The following is a 23930-nucleotide window of genomic DNA, read 5'->3' on the forward strand; positions in this document are numbered from 1 at the left end:
AATGTCGTGACAGTAAACCAAAGTTTTACTTTTTTTTTCCTCTCCACTGTCTAAAAGATAAAATCATTACAATTAAAATAAATAAATAAAAAAATAAAAAAAAAACACGTTTTATAGGCTAAATATTAGGCTACAATTATCAAGAAAAGTATATTTCAATTTTTTGGTAATTCACATTGTTTTACATTACTAAACCCAGATTCCAAATTACAAATAATTTATTTTTGAAGGTTAGTAATTCAGAAGGTTACATTTCAGTAGAAAATATAACATTTATAGAACTATCAAAAGCAAAAACTACTTAAAAAAAACACTGAAAAATAAGGGTATTTGATCCATTTGACAGACTTGCTATGCATTCTAATTGCACAAATCAACTGAAGAACAATTACAGGAACACTTGTTAAATCTAGAATTCAGTCTTATATGTTTATACCTCCTGAACCAGGTATTTCTACAGGGTCAGGATACAGGTGAAAAGGCAACTGCGACTTACAGTACACAGTATGTACAGTACACAGGTGTCCCTTACACTTGCTGTTAAGCTGACATTACAGTGAATACACAGTGGTAAAAAACACTCCACTCTGCAGCCGACACAGACCAGAGAAACACATTAGAAGCAAATGTGCAGCTGGGTTTCATACATTCATTTTATACTCGTCTGAAAAACGCCTCTGGTGCGATCCTGCATACTGTCTCTATCTCTATGGGGATACTTTTTTCTGACAAGACTGTACACTAGGTAAAGAAAAGGTACAGTAGCTGTTGAAAGAGCTACTGTAGGAGACATGGGGGACTCAAACGTGCCCTGGATGGTCTAAAGATTATCCATTGGGAATGTCAAAAAAAAATGCAGCTAAAAGTGGCTACATCCATTTCATCCTTACAAGCGCTACATCTGATTATGTGGTTGTACAACTGAAAATATACTGACTATTTATTTGAACATGCAGTATCATAGTACTGATTTTATAGTACTGAAAACTTGAGCGAACATGCAAATCTTCAGAGTTTATAATATCTCCAATTGCAATTTCTTTTTTTTTTTTTTTTAAACTACAAAATGTAAGGCCAATCTATTAAGTGTAATCCCAACACAGTTTTCCCAAGGCAAACCTTTACAACGGTCCTCATGGTTTCTTTTGTAGGAGTCAATAATAAAGCTAGTCTTGGGATTCTGCAGACAGGAAATACACAAATGGAACCAGCCACTGGTGGGTTAAATTACCACATTGTTCTTGGAATTGAACAGTTATTTACCCTTGGGATGTGGCTCTCTTAAACAAACGCATTAGGAAGATAAACATCCCCCGTCCCCGCCCCCCGGTTTCATGGATTGAAATTGGCAAGGGGAACATACTTTTATAAAATATCATTTCTCTTACAAAATAACGGTTCTCAAGGGATCTCATTATATTGCCTATACCAATGATTTTCTAGTTCCTTTCCCAATAGTTAATTTTTTTTTTCCACACAAGACGCCTGTGTTAAACTGTAAGGGATGCACCGTTACCCAAGGCTGCTCAGTCTTGAATGTTATAAAGTTTTGGCAGACTCTTACCCTAATATTATTCAAGTGCAGTGATAGAAAGATACAGTTCGACACCAGGAATCTTTTTCTTGTTTAAATTTTAAATTAATTTGCTTCCCATCTAAATGAATACAAACTGCCACTACACAGAAGGCTCTGGGAAGCAGCCATTTACTGTACCTTTAGACACGGCAGAGAGAGAAATTCATTCAGCAAGGTCCCTCAGGACCTTGACCACTGTAGCAGTGAGCTTTTTACCTTTTATGTGCTTTGATGCAAGCATACCACTGTGTAACACAGGTTTTAACAAAATAAACAGCTTTTCAAATAATTTGTAAACAAGATATTATTCACAGAACATTACCGCTGTAAATGATGGTTTGCTGATGGATTAAAACAAATATATTAACCACTTCCAGATGCAAGTATAAAATGGTAGTATAGAGTATAAATGGTTAGTTTATTTTTTGTAGTGAAGCTCTACATAATAAAATTACTGTCGACTGCTAATAATAAAACAGTGAAGTGGAACCGGTTTTCAGGAACATTTTAAAAGAAAAGGATAGTTCACATTATTTGGCAGAAAAAATAGGCCGCTGGACAATATAACAGCATCTACAGGAGAACTGGTTTGTCTTTCAGATAAAAGGAAATCAAACAGCGATAATATAAATTATGGGATTTAAATTATAATGAAGTATATTCCAAACTCGTACTTAAAAAGGACTGCAGAGTTAACAGCAATGACATATAAACTCGATGACACTCGTAGAGACGCACACTCAAATCTCTTTTTAGACTTGACCACTAATATTATGCATCAGATTCCTCTTACAACAAAACAAACAAAACGCATTTCAACAGTGTGTCTTCATCAGGTGTTGCAGCGATTGTTCATTAAAAAAATAAAAAAATAAAAAAATAAAATAACATATATATATGTTTTATCATATGTAAAAGGTCTCCAATCAATCCAACAGTTTATGATTAACTGGATAATAACCAGATATTTAAAGTCGCACTGACAATATTCACCTATTGTAGCATTAATTAATTGAAAATGGTTTCAATTACGCAATAATTAAATTCTAACTAAATTAAAACACTTTAAAATACAGCCATATATTCTGCTATACGTTACAGATCATATTGCATACAGTAGTGAACTTAAACAGTTATTCAATACTAAAGCTTGGAAGAAAAAAGTGGGAACAGGAGTTGAATAAATGCTCGTAAGACTTGATTACCGAACAAACAAAACATGTGTGAATTGATGAAAATTGAATTGTTACAGATCACGCACATTAACAAAAAACTATGGATGTATTACGACAGCTGGAAAATAAGTTGAAATCATACAAATTAAAAGTATGAAAGATACACAGGACTACAAAAGACAGAACTGTGTATTACTGGCATGGGAAATTCAGAAACTATAAACAACGTCGTGACATAAGGAATTCTACAAACTTCCCATCTTCGACAACAAGTAAAGGTGACTCGAGTGACTTGGGACATTCGCGTGAGTCCTCATTTGCACCAGGAGGGACCAGTTTTTTAGGCAAACTCCTAAACACCGGATTGCATCACCATAGAGAAGGCAGAGGAAAAACAGACGTGGGAAGAGATGCAAATATACCCCAAGAATGGTCACCAGGAACCAGAAGTGGCAGTAATTAATTTATCAAGTCATGAACTGACAAACACAATTGTCTGTATTAAACAAAGGTCTTTCTTTTGTTCAGATTAACAAGGTGAATGCATTTAAGTTTAGACAATTACATTTGAAACATTATTTTTCTACAAAAAAAACGTATTGTTGCGGAATCTAAGCCACTCGATAAATAAGAAAAAAAAATCAGTAGTGTATTAAATCCAACATTAATACTTTTAGCAAACTAGTAGAGTGATATAGAAAAAACTACAAATTGTCATTGTCCTAAATACTCTAATGTAAGTCAACTAGAGAGAAAAGCTATTAAGGAACTTAAAGATAATAACAACAATTACATCTGCAGATAAAAGGATGCTCCATAGTTATTCAGAATAGTGAGGATTATATAGCTGAACCGTTAAGACAACTAAATAATAAAGTTTTTATGAGCCTCTGGCTAGTGAAGGCTATGGAAAGTAACTTGATCACACAGTCAATATGATTGTTTTTAAAAACTGCATTTCCTATAAAACCTGTTTTGTAAAAATGCAGAATCTTACGAGGCCACAAGGAAGGCCTATAGTATCAGGGAATGATTCAATTTCTGAACAGTTAAATCAATTTATTGATTTTTTTCCATGGTTGGCTGATTTAAATCAAGTCGATTTAAATCACCTGACTTTTTTTTAATCATTGATTTAAATCGGTTTTTTTTTCATTTACTACCTATTTTACATAGTTTCTCAAGGAAAATACATGAAAAGTATGTCATAAAAACCTTTTATTAACACAAACATCTTAAACTCTTACCTGTCTATAAAACTAAAACTCTTAGGGCTGTATTCGGATCACAGCGCAAATGCGAGTGCAAGTGCGAACAACGCTTCTGTGGTGCATAGATGTAAAAAAATAATAATAAAATACTGCACTGAAATGGTACTTTGAAGACATGTCTTACCCCATTAGAGCGATTCTGATGACAGTGCAATGGGGTCCCAAATAGACAATTGAGCACTGTGTTACGACCCGCTGAAACCAGGTTTATTTAGTGGTGCAATCAGGAACTTTAACAATTGAACACACTATAAAAAGCAAAGTAGTCCTAAGTAACAACTGCGTGTGTTTGGACTGACACAAAGAGGAAATCAAGAAAGAAACGTAAAAGAATGACTGGGATGAGTGAGGGGTATTTTTCTCTGGCGTACTCCATCGCTAAATTCTTGTAGTTCACATTTAGAGGATGCCACAATGATAAATAATATGCTTTATTTATGTATTAATTTAAGATTAAGTAATTTAGTTTGGTATGTAACTATTCACAAACCACCATTTCCAACATCCTTAAGTTTACAGTTTGGAGGTACTGTAGAGCTACAACTACAGTACTACTACAAAAAAAAAATCCATAATAAAAAATAAAAAGAAATTGATTTAAATCAAATAAATCTGATTTAATTTTTTTGTACCCTTTTTTTTCATTACAGATATTGCAAAAGATCTGCCATATTCTTTCTGATACTCGTGATGTGATCAAGTTGCTCTCCCAATATACATTTCCAAGCAGAAGCATTTTTAGTTTCTTTCGATGTGGAGTCTGTATAGTAACATACCACATGAGGGTGGTTTAGAAGTACTGTCATTTCATTTTGAAGTAAAGCAAAATGATCTACCCATGGATTTCCTTATGGAATTAACTACATTTATGTTGGAATCAAACTACGTATTTAAAATATACATTTTATTTACAAATTCAAGGCACAGCCATCTAACCTACTCCTACATGATTTTTTGTTTTCGAAAAACTATATTGATGATGTGTTCTGAGTGTTCTGTTTTTGTTTAGAGATAATAATAATAATAATAATAATAATAATAATAATAATAATAATAATAATAATAATAATATCTTTATTTTTTATATAGCGCCTTTCATAGTAGACCACCATCACAAAGCGCTTTACAGAGGCAGGCTGTGAACTGTGCATTATATGCTGAGTCACTTACAATAGGACACTGATTTAACATCTCATTTGTAGGATGGAGCACATGGAGGTTACAGGTCGCACAGTGAGTCAGTCAGTGGCAGAGGTGGGATTTGAACTGGTGACCTGGTTACAAGCCCTGGACTTTAACCACTGGACCACGCTGCCTCCTAATTACATAAATAATACCAATCCGTACTTAATTTACTATGGAACATAATCAAACTAAGACACATTTTCTAGATTTGTTAATTTCAGTAAATGATGAGGGTTCTCTTAATACATCTATTTTCCATAAATAAACCGATAGAAATTTGTACGGCTAAAAAGAATATGTAGTGATATGTCTGACTTTAAAATTAAAGCTAAAAAGACACAAGCTCGCTTTTGATCTAGGGGTTATAATAAGAACTTAATTCTATTTCCAATGACATTAAAAAAAATAGGTCTCAAAACATATTGGAATGTGATCCTCAACTTCGGCTTTTCGTTACCTCTCCACCTAGATTTTGTTTTAGACGTGGTAGGAATATTAAGGATGCGTTGGTCGCTTCTATGTATAAATCAATACCATCCAAAGACAATTGGTTTACTAAAACATCTAGGGTTTATGCAATGTCATAAAACTACGACACCGTTAGGTCGAGTAGTTTACAAACTTTCAGATGCTTGCTACTACTTGCTCTTAATGAAATTTACTCTTATGAGCAAATATTTTTACTGTAAGTTAACTGCTCTTAGTCAAAATCGCTCTCAAAACAATTAGTTACTGTATTTTTTATTTTCACTTATTTGAATTTGTTCCTATGTACTACTGACTATTGTACTTTATAACCGCTCTTATCTGCAATGTGATATTTTGTAACAATTGTAAGTCGCCCTGGATAATGGCAAATAAGTAGTCACGGCATATGTGTAGTTTTGGGGGGAATTTATGAACTGTTTTGATTTGCATTGGTTTAGTTGGGTTTAACGGCTTATCCGTTTGTTTTATTAGCAGTTGTTTCTCCATCGCACTGTAAGAAAAATAAAACCAACACCGCTTTTAAACTGTAAATCAAGACTCCAGCCTGATCATTTACACTGCCCTCGGCCACATCACATTAAAATGAGCAAAAGCGACTCCACGCAAGAGCAGTTTAAATATGGTATACAAGTGTCAATGGTGCTCAATCACTGAGGACAATACATCAAAACAAGTCCTCGTGGGTAAGCAGCTTGTTATATGATCACGATTATGTTTAGTCAAGGCTGCAGAATCATATTTTACTACAGTATACTTGAGAAGCGATTGTCTCGTAAGGATGCCTAGTTTAACTGCCGTGCGGTGTTACCTGTAATGACATTACAGCACAGTATTTTACTGTCAGGACTAGCACTGCATTTAAGCATCTATGGCTTACTTATTTTCAGTTGTGATGCAAATCTCTGGTTTTTCACTAAGTGGAGATGCAAAGCTCTGCAATCCCCCTCCCTCTATATGCATAACAGTGCTGTACTCGGTATGTATTCAATGAATGTGTATTCACTTTATTGAATAAAATTTCACTTACAGAGAACACAAAAGACATGCCTGCTTTATTGGCTGTACGCGTCATTGCACTTGATACAGTACTGTATTACGTGTCGTCAGTTTGCTCCGAAATGATTCTTATAAGCGGATTGCTTGATTCTTACATGCAGAGTATTTTAGCATGATTAGTATAGGAATGATTTTGTCCCAGTGGTTTTGATCACTATTGCTGCTTGCTGGACATACTATACTGTATACAAGGCTGTTTGGTTGCAGACTAGCATTTCATGCATTTACGTACTCAGCACTTTTCTTACCTCTTATTAGCACTAACACCATATTATTCTGTTGGAGACTTCTTGGTTATTCGATTGTACTTTTTTTCTTAGGGCAGCAGTGTGGAGTAGTGGTTAGGGCTCTGGACTCTTGACCGGAGGGTTGTGGGTTCAATCCCCAGTGGGGGACACTGCTGTTGTACCCTTGAGCAAGGTACTTTACCTAGATTGCTCCAGTAAAAACCCAACTGTATAAATGGGTAATTGTATGTAAAAATAATGTAATATCTGTATAATGTGAAATAATGTATAATGTGATATCTTGTAACAATTGTAAGTCGCCCTGGATAAGGGCGTCTGCTAAGAAATAAATAATAATAATACTCTTTACTACAATTTGGAATATGCTGCTACCTGGTAGCAATTCACTTCCTGTTCAGTTTCACACAAATGGAGTACTGTAATGTGGTTGGCAATCACTTAACTGGTGTTTTGGTTAAAAATAAAAATCATTCAGTTAAAAGTAGCAATGCTCCAACAGTGAATCCAACCATCCCTACAGAACAAAGTATACTGGCAGATAAAAACTAGAACATTTTCTAGCCATTAAGGTACAAATCCAACACATACTTACTGTCAACATAATAAAACAGAATCTAATTTCTTTTGTCTGCAAAATGCAACAGCTGTGAAACAATTAAAACAGCCTTTTGGTTTCAAAAAATCATGCCAGCAGCCAGACAAAATATGATTTGTGCTGGCCTTGGTCCAATGCTTTTGTTTTGTACTATTTAGTTCTTTGCGAGAAATTTGGATCAAGTCGAAAAATGCATCCACAGAGTATCTGTAATGGATTGCAGATGTAAACGGTGTATAATCCTGTAAAATAGAGTGCAAGGCTCAAATTTGCAAATTTATCTCTGCTTACATATTGATTTGCACTCGCCATAGGCTACTGTGGGGGGTGGGGAGGCTGACACACAATTAAAATGTGGTTTTGCTGTGGAAAAAAACTCCTCTCGTAGTGCTAATGTGATAACGCCACTTTCTGTCACGTCTCATTGCCATCATGCGAGCCGCTAGAACGAATTACACGTCATGTGACTAGGGCTGCGGAATGTTTAAACAGAAGCTGCAAAAATGGCATCAAAACCAATTAATTTAAAATTAAAATAGGTGTTGGGTTGTTATAGCTAACGTATTAGTTTGAACTCCCAAAAGCAGGTATTTTGTTATCGTTAACATATTACAGTTTTAACTCCTGATAGCAGGTATTTTGTTATATCTCAAGCTGCTTTCATTCAACTTTCAATAAGTTTGGTTGTTTTCGTTTTTTTTTCATTCATTTCGTCACCGCTGTGTGCTAGAGTTCGACGCCTCCTCCCAGCCTCTTGGCTTTGTCTAAGGAGGAGGGCAGCTAGTCTGCTGCCCTGACCATGGCTTCCCTTCAGTCAGTCTCCCCACCTGTCAGCAAGCTATATTATGGGCAGGGGGTACCTCAAAGGTGAGACCAAAGAATGTGGAAGAAGAAGAAGAAGTAGTTATTGTATTATTGTCTAATCACTGTATGCTTAATAAATATATGTAATCTATCGCATGGGTTTTCCTAACATTTAGCACTCCATCTTATCAGAGAAATATGTCGGTAGTTAAAAAATAGTACATTTTACATTAATACATTTTTGTATCCGTTTCTTTTACTACCAGTAGGACAATGCATTATTAAATAGCTGAAGTTAAAGAACTAAGAATATTTCACCTGGACCCTACATTTTTAATTGGCTACCAAATTTTGAAGTCTAGGAGCCAGATGCCCCTAAGGATTTGGGCAAACTTTGAGCGCTGGAGTGGCTGCAAATCCCCAATTGTTCACTGTAGGATGGGACTTGATTGTCTGTGGCCAAAGGGTCTTTTCTTTTTGTAATTTGTGGATAAACCCCCAATTCCCTTTCTCTGTGACACATGAACAAGAAACAGGAGGGTGTACTGTAAACAGAATCAGGCAATTGTACAGTTCTCAGTACTACAAGTAGGTAACTGCTCTTAAAAAGAATCTGCCAAATTGGTTTATAATTGCACCAAAGGTCAATCACCCAATAGTAAGAATTCTGTATGTGTTGCTTGTTTTAAAAATATATATTTTTTACAGTTCTCAAAGAACATTCAATATTATTCATTTTAAAATGTAATAAAGTATCGAACTTTTAACCAAGCAACTACTTTACAGAGCCTGTCTATTATCTGGTTGCTAAGCAAATCTGTTCAGTTGCTAAGTAAATCCTAATCAGTCTCTTAAGAAGCAGCTTCACAAAAGAAAAATCTGAAGATCATGAAGTGAACTGGTTTAATACTATACTCTGCTGCCCCCTAGGGGAGTGTTTGACAATACATTCTCATTGTAATTCAGATAACCCTGGAGCCAGGACTTGCTTGTTTTCCTGTCTATATTTTTATCCTTGTTAGCATTACAGTCCTCAGTTTCCTCACAGAGCAAGTACAGCAGCAAAGCAAGTTTTCTGAGGCGAGAGGGTAGTTTACATTCCATCCCTTTCCAACCTTTGACCTCTGGCAGGCTTCCTAAAAAAAGATGCCCCATTATGACAAATCATGTGCTCATCTTGTGATGTGGACTCCCGTTTCACTTTCTAAGCTCCAACGATTACAGATGCATGAAATCCTTACCAAGAGCATCAACCCTGCTTTTATGTTTAGTCGTACCATTAATCCCTTAGATTTCAGCAATATAACAAGAAAGTACCACTCACATGTCCAGTACGACCTGTGGAAGGTTACAATGAAATGTAACAGCTGGACAAGAAGCTTGGTTGAACCCCTTTGAGAGAATATATAAAAGCAAATTCAAACTGCAACAAGGCAGCAAGCAGATTGTGACTCCTACAGTCCCCTTCCCTCCAGCAGGTGTCTCTACTGGGTGCTATAATTTCAAACTCATGTCTCTCAATTGTCTCTTCAAAGAAAGTCTTTAATAGTGAATCTGCACTAGGTCATCTAACATATTTCCATCCTACAGGTAGGAAAAAACATTACAATACAAAATCAGCTTGTATCTTACTGCACTCTGTACTCGGGCTGGGTATCGGCAGTGTCTTCATGATACGATACATGTTGCGATACACTAAAATTAAGCATGAAACATAAAAACCCCACAATTGTCTCATGTGCTTGTGCAAGTGTTTTCAATAACACTGGTGAAGCATTTTTGGTCCAATAAGCTTCAAGGCCTGTTTTGCTTTTGTTTCCTATTTATTCTTAAAACAAAATTACAAATCAGGGCTCCAGACAAAGTTTTGGTCTTAGGAGCCAATGGCTCCAGGCCAAAAAAAAAAATTGGTAACCAAATCCAATTGCTGGGTGCCACTTCAGGAGCAAGTTACTTATCATATTCAACTACTTAAAATACAAACAACTTGTTAAGACACTAACGTGATACCAAAACAGTAACTTAATGCCTATACTTGTTTGTTGCCACATTCTGCTGAATGATTAATCTATGCAGCTGATGACTGCAATGAAGCATGTTTATATTTTACATGTCAGTGAAGTCCTAATCTGACAGCATGTAAACAGACAGCTCTTACAATTACATGTTACCATTTATTTTTCAGTAAAAACAAATTTAAAAATTGCAGTGAGTTGGTTCTGCTATTTACGATATTAAATAATTAATGTTTACACAACACTCGAACATGTTTGGTCACTGTCACAAATATTGCATGAAACAGCACCTATCTGCGCTTACAAGCATTTGTATTCGATGAAATTGTTATTAGTATTAGTTACCGTCCTTCTCGGACTTCAGTTTATTAAAAACGTGTGGTATGTGTTTTTTCCCCTTACAGACAGACGTCATAGCGCATTCATAAATATTGGCATATGCTTTTGCTGGGAGAGGCAGTATAGTATCAACATTGCATCCGCTCAGCTTCCGTTTCGCTCAGCTGCCAGCGGATTTGAAAAAAACACCCTTAACACAGTGAATGGTAGGCGAGGCTGCTAGAGTACATGATAATAAACAATATTCTCTAATTAACAGTGTAGACACAAATGAATGCATGTTCATGTTAGCAGATAATTTTATTTAAATAAATACTTTTTTTTTTTTTTTTAAGTGTATCGGTACAGGGGTCACTATCGATAACCGTATTGTGAAGATAAATATCACGGTTTACCATGTGAATCGATGAATCGGCACACCCCTACTCTGTACTATATTTAATAAATACAAATAATGAAACCATGCAGAGAATTTAATAGTACATTATCTTTGGGAAATTCCCATTAAAAACATCCGAACACCCAATAATCGACAGCTGTGACATATCATTATTTAAGTTTCCTTTTATCTGTAAGCCGATTTGCAATTAAAACCAGCTACTTCTGGGTCCCTGAGTGGCTCACCTGGTAAAAGCACAGCCACGTGGTGTGCAGGGCGAGTCATACAGCGCAGGTTCGCGTCCTGGCTGAGTGGAGTCGCTGGTCTTCACTGCAGATTCTGAAGGGAGTCACATTGGCTCTGGTTCGCCGGCAAAACCGGCAAGGACTTATCACGCTACAGCAAATCCTGCTGGTCAGGCGCTCCGTGAGCTCAAAAGTGGACACCTCCAGGTCTGGCCTTTGTCCTCCAGAGGTCAGTAGCTCGCTGACATCCGCTCTCTAGTTCCTGGGTGTAAAAAGAGGAAGCTGGCTTGGTAGTGGGATCGGAGGTCACACACTGAACCTTAAGGTCTCCTGAGCTGTGTGGGGAAAAACTGGATTGCACATTCCAAACTAGGGAGAAAATCCAGGGTAAAATAATTGGGCACATTATTACACAAAACAAAACAAAAAAAACTGCTAATATTTTTGTTTTGGTGTCTCAAACTGCATATTCTAGACTATACTATGACTTTACTAAACTGTATTCTAGTAAATTGAGAAGGCAGGTCTTTGAAACCAGTCCCAAAAAATACATGCCACAGTTTATAATGGAGTGATCTGAAGCCATTAAAGAATTTCAGCTTGTGTACTTCACAGAAGGACTTTATTGATAATTTCTATGCTTCTTAAAATAAAAATAAAAAACTCAAAACTTGCAGATTTCATGCAATTCTACAACATCAGCAGTTTGCTGTTGACTGTAGCTGAACTCGCAGTCTGGTTTTCATTTGACTCCTACTCCCGTTTGTGGAAAAATGTGTTCTCCTACAGATCTTTCCTAACTTTACGTAATCAAGTTCTGCACTGTGAATGCCAGATTTCAAAAGATATGACTATTTTTTTGCTGGCCAACTTGATCAGTTTACAAAAATATATATATATATATATCAAATGGACAATTAATAGCTGCATACATCAATTATTCAACAGATCACACCACCTCATTGTAAGCTGTGCTTGGAAAGTCATCTGCAAGTGGGACTTGGAGGAGGGCTACCGATATCTTTGCAATACATTTTCAAATGTATTTTGTTTTGTTTGTCTGCATTCTTGAACTTCCTGGAGAATGCTATACTTTGGTACTGCAGTGCCATGTCCTTTTGTTGGAAATGTTTATATTTTCTGCTGACTTAGGAGTCTCCTTTCTCCGTGGTTACAATACAGTTCTCACAGTATTTTAAGAAATAATTATTTCAGCCCCAACACAAACCCATAACTATAGTATTTAGATGCAATTTAAAAATTATAGATAAACAAATCTGCTGCCTTATCTGGCAGACTAGATGCCAACTTAAATAACTGAAATACTTTCTTCAGTAACCACCCCCTTCTGAAACCACAGCGCCGACAACGTTATGAAAAGAACATGCTTCCACTGATGTCGAGACAATGTGTTATATTTTAAAAGCATCTCCAGTCTTTAACTAACTCCTAATTTCTGGATGACAAAGCGAGAACAAAACTAGGTAATATAATACAAAGTCTCCCAAGCATCCTCAATTTGTGTGTTTCTCATTTGGCAACACCTTTGAAATTTAAAAATAAATAAATAAAAAAAAAGGGGGTGGGGAGTTAAAGACTGGAGTAAACACTATGGCCCAATGTATGATAACATGCTTCTGTTTATTTTTTAAATGTATACAAATGCTAAATAAAAGAATACTATAAAAACTATAAAAAATATTTTTTATCTGTTTATTTTTACACACTTTGCCTGTGCTTGCTTTAAAGAACGTCAATTCTTAAGACCAGCACGCACAGGAATTGTGGTTTGAATATTTAAGTTTCCTCTCATTACTGTTGGTGGTTTAGCCCACTGGGACCAACGGTTTTAAAAAACAGGACTTTGCCTTGAAAAAAAATGGAATCTCATACTTCATTGGGAGCACTTTAGCTTGAAACTTGGGTGAAAATGACTATTGGGGAGGCCTTGACTGACTGCAGCCCCTCTTGGGGACCAATCAGAAATGATCAGATAAAAAAAAAAAACAATGTTAACAGTGAAACCTGGAAAAAGGTAATTATCTGTAGTACAGAGAGAAAAGGGAAAACCTATCTAAGAGTAATCTTATTTTAAATCTATATCTGTAGCACATAATGGATAGCATGTTACTATAATGAACTACAACAGCAGATCTGCAGAAACAACACTACCTTTAAATACAGTGTATCATCTTTGCCCTGATTTTTTTTATATATTTATTGTAGATGGCAATACTGGTCTCATTAGAAGTCCTGTAAATCACCACTTGGGGAAAACAGACTTGCCATGCAGTAAAACCAAGGACCTGCTGTACTTTGCTAACCAAGGCTTCCGACCATGTTGGTCTACAACAGTTTCTCTGTACTCTATTTTGCCATGTAAACAATGTCAGCAGGACACAAATCATTACAACAAACCCATCATGAATCACAACACCCACCTGAAAAACAAAAAAAAACAAAGCCTTCTGTATTGAGGGTACAGTAGAAATATGACTTATAGTTCAGTGACCTCTGTACAGTACAGCACACAAGTCGAGAACTGGAAACACTAAACCTGGTCAAATATTTCCTTTGTCCATTGAAGACATCATCTTCAGAGCCTTGGAAGCTCTTGAGAGGCCGTCGGGGACACAGTGTGCAAAGTGACCCCTAACCTCTCCTTCCTATAGGAAAACTGGGAAGCTGACACATGGGAAAAAACAGATACCATAAGAATTTCCCCCCTTTTGAACGGACCGCGGAATCTTTTTATTTACTTATTATAATCATTATTGTAATTTTTTTAATTATTATTTTTACCCTCTCACTCCCTCACAATGCGATCTGATACAGTGTACTGTTAATTTGATCAGACAAGATCACTTAATTAAAAGATGGATATTCTCATAGCACAAATATTATTTCAAAGGCTACTTGTGCTCAGGAAAAGGCAACTGAAGCTTCACTGAGGTGTGTGTGGGTTATGGCAAAACACAGGAAACCTTTTACAGATGCGGACATGGTTAAGCAATGTATGGTTACTACAGCTGAAACCCTTTTCACGGAGAAGAAAACGTTTTTGAAGCCTTCAGACAACTACCACTCTCAGATACAACAGCTATTAGGCGCGCTGAGATAATGGCACAAGACGTTTGTAAGCAGTTAAGTGAGAAACTGAAAACGGGAACATTTTCCATGGCAGTGGACAAATCCTGTGATATCAGGGACACAGCTCAGCTAGCACTGTATGTCTGTTTTTTTGATGGAGAGAAATTTGTGGAGGATTTGTTGTCGCTTATACCGCATAACAATTGCAGGACAGGATTTGTTTAATTCTGTTCAAACTTTTTTGTCTAATGAAGGTTTTGAATCAGATTGTGTCAATTACAACAGAAGGCGCTCCTGCCATGATCGGTACTCACCGAGGGCTTGTGAAACGTCTGCAAGACCTGAACTCCAGTTTGATTTCCTATCACTGTGCAATCCACCAAACCGCACTTTGTGCAAAGCTCAGCAATGAGTATTCTAATGTAATGTCAATTGTGATAAAACTTGTCAACTTCCTACAGTCCAAGTCAGCACTGCAACACAGGCAGTTCAAAAGCTTTCTTTCAGAAGTATCTGCCGATTACGATGACCTCTTGGTCCATAATGACATCCGCTGGCTGAGCAGAGGGCAAGTACTAAGGAGGCTGTGGGAAATTCGAGTTCATGTGGAAGAATATCTGCATACAATTCCAGGGAAAAGGGCAGAACTATACGCATTTTTGAGAGATGCCGCAAGCATGAGCATCCTGGCATTCCTTGTTGATTTGACTGGCCACTTAAATGATTTCAACTTAAAGCTACAGGGGTGAAATCGCAATGTAGTAGATCTCCATAGCAGTGTCGCTTCATTTAAAAACAAACTATTCAAAAGTGATTTGGAAACTGGGAAGATGCTGCATTTCCTAACGCTGATAAGCTGCCGGGGCACTTCAGAAGTGAACCATCTCTGGACAGGCTTCTTCAAAACTTCCAGCACAGGTTCCAAGAATTTGAAAGTGTTAAAGACGTCTTCCTGTTTGTAAAAAACCCATTCGTGGTACAAGCAAATGGCACTTCGTGCGATCAAGCAAAAGCATCCTTTCCGGATGTTGAAAAAGCAAAACTACAGCTGGAGCTTATTGATTTACAATCTGATGAAGTGCTTAAGATGCGGCACACTGAAACTACATGTGAAACTTTCTGGACAACCCTTGTGCTGGACTCCAAGTATCCACACTTGAGGAAGGTGGCATTTAACATCTTGGCTATGTTTGGCTCGACATACGTGTGCGTTCTCAACAATGAACATTAAATCGCGTAATCGCTCCGTTTTGACCGATAATCATCTGTGCAACTGTCTCCGTCTTACCGTGACTGAACTCACTCCAAACTTCAAGGCCCTTGTCCACCAGAGGTGTCATTTTTCCTGCTGATGGTGAGTATTATAATTCTACATTATTCAGATATATTTTATTTCAAATTTGTATTGCTGTATAAAATTACATTTTCAGTAGTGATACAGTACTACAGTTAACAGGTATTTCACAGTAATTCATGATTCTTTTGCTTAAAACACGTGTGTGTGGGTGTGTATTTGTTATTGGAAAGACTTGAATCATAAAGTGAAGATAGAGAGTTCATCTGTACTAAGTATTATTTTCTTTCAAACTCTAATATTAAATAAACCACAAGGCTTTGTTTATCTATCTATATTCATCTATGCCTACAATAATTTAACAAAACCAAACCTTTTTTTTATTTATTTATTTATTTATTTTTTTTAAATGGACTAAAAATATAAGCAATGGGGTATATTACTAATTCACAGCATTGTATGTATTTGTTGGACAGGGGCACTTGCAGCATGAAAAATGTTTCTCCGGAGTCTGGACCTTGACAAAAAATAATTGACTACCCCTGGCGTACTGTATAAACTAGCATTGGAATGAGAGAAGTATAAAAGCACTGGACCTAATGTAATCCCTTGGTACAGGTTTACTACAACATACTTCCATAGTTTAACCTTCTGCACACCCCATCAGAAAGCATACCTTGTTGGTTATCTTGTTTGTTCACCAAAGCCAGTTGTAAAAACTATTTTGAACTTCTCAGATTTAAATGTTGCATGCAATGAATATTCATGGATGTGACCTTCTGAGAACATAATATTAAAACCCAACAAGTTATACGTCAAACTTAAAAGGTCAGAATCAATTGTCTATCCTGTATCAAATTACTTGACTCTACTTCTTAAATTCCCCCCATCTTGGGTTATTACCCCATTTTGTTATACAGTGCTCCAGTCCCTGGCTAGAAGACTCATATTGTGCGTGCGTGTCCCCCCCCCCCCCCCCCCGAGACCCATGTTATAGCGAGGGAGCACTGTAGGTCTTTGCAACTAAGGCTCTGTACAGGGCATAGTACACTCTCCCTTTCTAACTCAAGTAACTCCCTTTCCTTCCTGGTCAGATCAAGAACTGGTTTTCACAGCCATGTCCCCAATGAGTCACATCAACAAAAGCATGTTGAGAGAGAGAGAGAGAGAGAGAGAGAGAGAGAGAATTCTTCATTGAGAAACCAGGATGTTCCTGCCTACAGAGTTAATGCACAATAAATACATGAAAGCAATTAAAAAAAACAGATATAAAATAAATTAAATAAAAAAATTATTAGTTTGGTCTACAGAAAAGCCTAAAAAAAAGTCCCATACACCAGGTAAACCGGAATTCACATTGAATGTAAATTTAGAATCCTCTATTAAAAGTTTGAGATTGACAATATTCCTATCTTCTGTATAAGGTACTGTACAGCCCTGTCATTAAAGAATAATGTGGTTTTCTGTTTCTGGCACCCAGCAAACAAACGCAGCCTTTCCTCCCCCTCCACCGTCTCCCTATAAAGGCCATGTAAAAATAAAAATATATGAAAACAATGCACCCTGCTGGAAAAATGGGAATGATTTTTATTACTGTTTTTCTTTTTTTTTTGTGTATCATGTAGAAAAATGCACAGCTGTGAAGCATAGGATGCTGTGCAGTCCGGTGGTTAAAGAAAAGGGCTTGTAACCAGGAGGTCCCCGGTTCAAATCCCGGCTCACTCACTGACCTTGAGCAAGTCACATAACCATCTTGCACTCTGTCTTCCAGGTGAGATGTTGTTGTAAGTGACTCTGCAGCTGATGCATAGTTCACACACCCTAGTCTCTGTAAGTTGCCTTGGATAAAGGCGTCTGCTAAATAATATAATAATAATAATAATAGCACATAGAGGATTACTTCATTGCCAGTGTCAATGAGATGGAAACCAAAACCAAAATTCATTACGTTCCAATCCACATTTCCCAGAGTTCTGAAGCCAATAAAAACAAGGGTACGGTAGTGTACGTTGGATTAGATATCCTGCATATTTTTAAATGCCAAAAATTTTCATTTTTAACACAGTTGAATTTCAAACCTTTCGACTGAAGCAATTATTGGTTTGTTTTGTGCTTTATCCTGTACATCGTTGATCTGTTAATAAATGTAAAAAATTCAGCAAACAAATAGAAGTCTTTGACCTGACTTAATTTATTAGTGTGCATGTCCATTGAGACTACTGTATTTCACAGATATTGGCTATTTCAGCAGGAATGACCACGTTAAACTGCCAACATTCCAATAATGGTATGTCAAAAGAAACATGTTCACATGAAAGCAGTAACATTAAAATCGCCTCGTGAATCATTCCCTTTAATAAATAAGCTTCCAAAAGCCTGAATGTATGCTTATCACTCCAGACATATGAGCCAGGACATAGTTGCACCCACACATTGTTTTCATTGGCCTGCAAACCTTTTAGGCTGTGTTCACACTAGGTCTGTTTTTAGAGGGTTTGGTCAGCACTCAGTATGGTTTTGGAACGTTTTGTGTTCAGTTCATATTCTGAGGAAAAGAAGAAGAAGAAGAAGAAGAAGAAGGAGTCTCAGGGAACAACATTCGGGTTACCAGACATCCCGGGAAATATGGGATTGTCACAGTTTTCAGCCTCAATTTTTTGTCCCGGTCGGAAACAGTAAAATTATTAAAAATCATCCTGGTTTTGCTATTTTTTTTTTTTTTAAATGTATCAGCAAGTTAATAGCAGAGTAATGTATAGGTTGTGTGTTTGAACTATTCAAAAATAAAACAATTTTATGGGTTATTTGTTTAATCATTCTGATTGTGTATACAGTGGCTCTCAAAAGTATTTCACCCCCCTTAGACTTTTCCACATTTTATTATATTACAACATGGAATCAAAATGGATTTAATTAGGAGTTTTTGCCACTGATCAATACAAAAACAGTCCATAATGTCAAAGTGAAAAATAAAATCTACAAATTGTTCCAAATTAATTACAAATACAAAACAGAAAATAATGGATTGCATACGTATTCACCCCCTTGAGTCAATATTTGGTAGAGGCACCTTTGGCAGCAATTACAGCCATGAGTCTATTTGGATAAGTCTCTACCAGCTTTGCACATCTGGACACTGCAATTTTTGCCCATTCTTCTTTGCAAAATTGCTCAAGCTCCGTCAAGTTGGATGGGGACCTTCGGTGAACAGCAATTTTCAACTCTTTCCACATATTCTCAATTGGATTGAGGTCCGGGCTTTGACTGGGCCACTCCAGGACATTGACCTTTTTGTTTTTAAGCCACTCCAGTGTGGCTTCGGCTGTATGTTTGGGGTCATTGTCCTGCTGGAAGATGAATCTTCTCCCAAGTCCTAGGTCTCTTGCAGACTTCAGCAGGTTTTCCTCCAGGATTTCTCTGTACTTTGCTGCATCCATTTTGCCCTCTATCTTCACGAGCTTTCCAGGCCCTGATGCACAGACGTATCCCCATAGCATGATGCTGCCACCACCATGCTTCACGGTAGGGATGGTGTTCTCAGGATGACGTGCGGTGTTTGGCTTGCGCCAAACATAGCGCTTAGCGTTGAGGCCAAAAAGCTCTATTTCGGTCTCATCAGACCATAGAATCTTCTTCCACTTGGTCTCAGAGTCTCACACATGCCTTCTGGCAAACACTAGCCGAGATTTGATGCGAGTTTTTTTCAACAATGGCTTTCTTTTTGCCACTCTCCCATAAAGGCCAGTTTTGTGACACACCCGGGCTATTGTTGCCATATGCACAGTGTCTCCCAGCTCATCCGTGGAAGACTGTAACGCCTTTAGAGTTTCCATAGGCCTCTTGGTGACCTCCCTGACTACTGCCCTTCTCGCCCGGATACTCCGTTTTTGAGGACGGCCTGTTCTAGACAGATTCACAGTTGTGCCATATTCTCTCCATGTCTTAATAATGGACTTTACTGTGCTCCAGGGGATATTCAATGCCTTGGAAATGTTCTTATATCCTACCCCTGATTGGTGCTTTTGAAGAACCTTATTCCGGATTTGCTTTGAATGTCCCTTCATCTTCATGATGTAGTTTTTGTTATGAAATGTACTAACCAACTGTGGGACCTCCTAGAGACAGGTGTATTAACCTGAAATCATGTGAAACACCTTAATTGCACACAGGTGGACTCCATTCAACTAATTATGTGACTTCTAAAGACAATTGGTTGCACCAGAGCTTATTTAGGTGTGTCATAGCAAAGGGGGTGAATACTTATGGAATCAATTATTTTCTGTTTTATATTTGTAATTAATTTAGAACAATTTGTAGATTTTATTTTTCACTTTGACATTATGGACTTTTTTTGTGTTGATCAGTGGCAAAAACTCCTAATTAAATTCATTTTGATTCCATGTTGTAACACAATAAAATGTGGAAAAGTCCAAGGGGGCTGAATACTTTTGAGAGCCACTGTACCATATATGTTTAAATGGCAATAGCTAATCTATTAAAAAAAAAAAAAAAAAAAAAAATCATGCTTTTTGTACATTTTACATACATATAAAGAAAATTAGTTGTTATGATCTGCAATAAATTCACCCGATGTTAAATTTTTAAACTACTGTTGTGTTATTTTATATACTGTTATTTGCTTCAGAGTTGCTATGACGTCAGTGAATTGAAAAAATAAAAAAATAAAAAAAATAATAATAAAACCACACACCATCCCCGTTTTTCACCATGGAAATCTTGTAATCCTAAACTACATGGACAGTGCGAGAAACTGAAGCTCCGAAAATTTGATCAGTCTTTTCTCAAATTACTTTGTTTAATGGCGACATTAGGAGAACCGTGCAGAATTGCGGAAACTGCATGCTGTAGGTATTCAAATGTATTCATTAAATCAGCTCCCCCAGAGCTTTCTTCCACAGCAATATGTAAGAATCTAAAACATTAAAAACCAGAGCACCACATCAATAGCTGCCATCTTTCAATATACCTTGCAGGATATTGTAAACATCCGATTCACACATAAACAAACTGAGGGCACCTGAAAACTGCATTGTGAACACAAACAAACTCGGTCCTGAAAAAAATGGAGAAGGACCAAAACAAAATAAAATAAATAATAACTTTTGTTGGCATCCAAACAAACTGTCCTTTTGCTCGCAGATACGTGTGAACAGCAAGCACAATGTTTCAAACGAAATGAACCAGACTGAGTTAATTTGAAATGGACCCAGTGTGAATGCAGCTTTAGCCATCAACCACTACCAGCCATCAAGTCCTAACTGACTGCTGTAGTCAACCAACCTATAACATGACAGCATTTCTCAACGGAAGATACTGGATCTCTCTGGTTGCCACTAGTGCTGCATGAAACGATTATTTATGTGATTGATTAATCTATCTATTGTTGCTATGATTAATCCATTAATCGAATAAATACCAAACACCTCACTCAATAGCTAGCAATTTGAACAATTTTTAACAGATTTTTATGTACCCAGTATAATATGTCTCGAGATGATTGCACTTGCTTTACTTTTCTATTTCAGCAACAAAATACTCTACAAATTCTAAAGTATCTAAAAGAAAGGATTAAATAAAGAATGTGCGTAGTATCCTTCTGAAAAGAAAACTGCCAAGGTCAAATGATGGCAGCTAAATAATGCATTGAGACCATTATACTTTATAATTTTAAAAATTAACTTTATAATTTTAGAAACTATTTATTTTAGTTGACCACTTCATAAGACAAAAAACAACTACATATATTAAATTATTGCTTTTTGATTATTTTTTTCTAGCAATGGAATGACATGAAAAAATGTTATTTTCTTGTAAAACAAAACAAAAATGTTCTAACTTGTCTATTACATTTTGCAACTGGATGTACTTTAAACAAATAACCTGTTTTGTTTTCAAACCTTAAATGGCCTTTTTAAATAATTATTTTGTTGAGGAAACTAAAGACATGAATGATATGTTGTCTCTTCAAGTCAGTCACGTGGCAATAAAACGTTGCATTTGTGCTAGTCCACAGTATTTGAGTGCAAGAACACCAGCATAGCAACATATTCTGGGGTTAGGTTTGCCCCCTTGAGACTATAGAGCCTGCTACTCAAAACAAACACTCGAGGGAGTTGATGTTGCTGGTACTGTAAGGTAAGCTCTTGCCAATTTTGACAGGTAAGGGAATCTTTCGTGATTTGCCTTCCACCATGGTAAAGGGTCTGTGTCTCTGCTGCTAGACCTTTCTGAAAGATATTGCATCACTTCTTTCTGCACACATGAAATTCCATCAAAATCTTAACTGCTGCAGTCTTCAAAAGAAAACATTTCGAACTAATCACGGGCGCCGTTTACATGCACAATCATGACAGTTTTCCTCACAATGCGTTTGCCGTACTTTTCAGTAAATGCGTTGCTATGCAGTTCTGGTTTATGAAAAAAAAAAAAAAAATTGGCCGTACAAATAAAGATTGCTCAATTCATAGTCATTTAGGGGAGGGGATATTTAAATGTCCGTGTCTGCTTACTAAGTAGGAAAAAAATGACTCTGAATATTGTGAGGAGAGCTTCATGCATTGCCATGAAGATAAAAACATTTAACAAGAGAAATGAATTCACGTGTTGTCACGCACATTCTTAATTACACCGCGCATTAGCTACTTGTTTGTCTGGTTACCTTTCCAATACACACACACACAAAATCATACAAAATATAATTTCTACTAAGTACAAGTTTTACTAGTTAGAATATTTGTGTGTGTGTGTGTGTGTGTTAAATTTCATTAACACTAGAACCGCCTTATACATGTTTTTATTTTGAATATAATCTACAATACTCCATTATATATATATATATATATATATATATATATATATATATATATATATATATATATATATATATATATATGAGACACACACACACACACACACACACACACACACACACACACACAAGCCTGTTGTTATCTCTGCAGGACCAGGCAACCATCAATTCCTTTGTTTTGTATAAGAAATGCACCAGGGAAAATATCAGTAGGAGAGATTTCATCTTGAAGCTAGCCACAGCGCTTCAGCAGAAACATTTCGATCAGAAAACTACAAAGCTGCAGCAGCTCAACCTGGATTCTGTTCTGCAGGTCACACACACACACGCACGCAAGATAAATCATGTTACTTTCATTTTAGATTAAAAACTACTTTTGTTTTTACAGCTTTGTATGTACATAAACCTGTTTACACACTAGTTTCTTTTGAAATGTTTATTTTATTATAGTTTTTTTATATTATATACATTTTTTGAATTTGTGCTTTATATGTGGTAAGTTAGAAAATAAACCCTTTTATGTTTAATTGTTCACTTAAATACAGCATTTTTCAGCTGTGCAGATGTTTGATTTGATGTGCTTGAATAAAACTTTTGGGTTGTATCCAATAGTTTGTCTTTCATTTTAATATTGATGATGTTTAAAATGTACTGTGATAATGACTGCCGTCGGCGGTTGTAGGTATGAGTATAACCGCGGTGGTTCTAGTGTTAAAGTAGTCTGTAAAATGTACATTTTGTGTGTGTGTGTGTGTGTGTTGTGGAAGGCCTTTCTGCTGGAGATTACTTGACAGTAAGTCAGAAGGACTTGATCTTGACTGCTAAAATCTTGTGAGCCACAAGCACGACTCCTGCTCCGGTTTTTACAGCTATTTTATCGTAAGCGATTGACCCTGCCCTTCAAAGTCGCGCTGCCAAAAGGATGTCCTTTTGCTGTTTCATGATGTATTTGCGTGACAACGTCACGCAGTCATGATTGTAGAGTCGATTTTCAAGTGCATGTAAACCCAGCCACATTCTGCTTCATTCTAGTTATAGTTCCTTTAACTACCACTGAACGGTGAACGCTAAACACTATATAATATTTAGTGTTTAGCGTTCAGTAGTAGAGTTAAAAGAAAGAAGAACTAGAATGAAGCTGAAAGAAAACACACAAAATATTATCCTTACATTATTATTACAATTATTATTCAATGAAGGAGGGGCTTTGTTGCAAAAATATAAATCGCTTGCAAGTCACTACAAGTGTTTGACACTGGCGCATCGGCATAGTTATAAACCTTTCAAAGTAATGAGGCATATTACACAAGTGGGGAGCCTTTTACATTTTCTGATTTTCA

General features: G+C 36.5%; 1 protein-coding gene across 5 annotated transcripts in view; it reads right to left on the minus strand.

Annotated features, from left to right (window-relative positions):
- The window catches only part of LOC117411414 (spectrin beta chain, non-erythrocytic 1), a 130439-nt gene that overhangs the window by 92120 nt on the left and 14389 nt on the right, over positions 1 to 23930 (minus strand). The window contains exon 1 of one of the 5 annotated variants that reach the window (XM_059025513.1): positions 11378 to 11398. The exons of the other annotated variants lie outside the window; for them this stretch is intronic. The gene's annotated coding sequence lies outside the window, so the exon portion shown is untranslated. Of the gene's footprint in view, positions 1 to 11377; positions 11399 to 23930 lie in introns of those variants that run through there. 5 annotated transcript variants of the gene reach the window in all.

The sequence above is a fragment of the Acipenser ruthenus genome, chromosome 6 (genome assembly GCF_902713425.1).
Source record: "Acipenser ruthenus chromosome 6, fAciRut3.2 maternal haplotype, whole genome shotgun sequence".
NCBI classification, from domain to species: Eukaryota; Metazoa; Chordata; class Actinopteri; order Acipenseriformes; family Acipenseridae; genus Acipenser; species Acipenser ruthenus.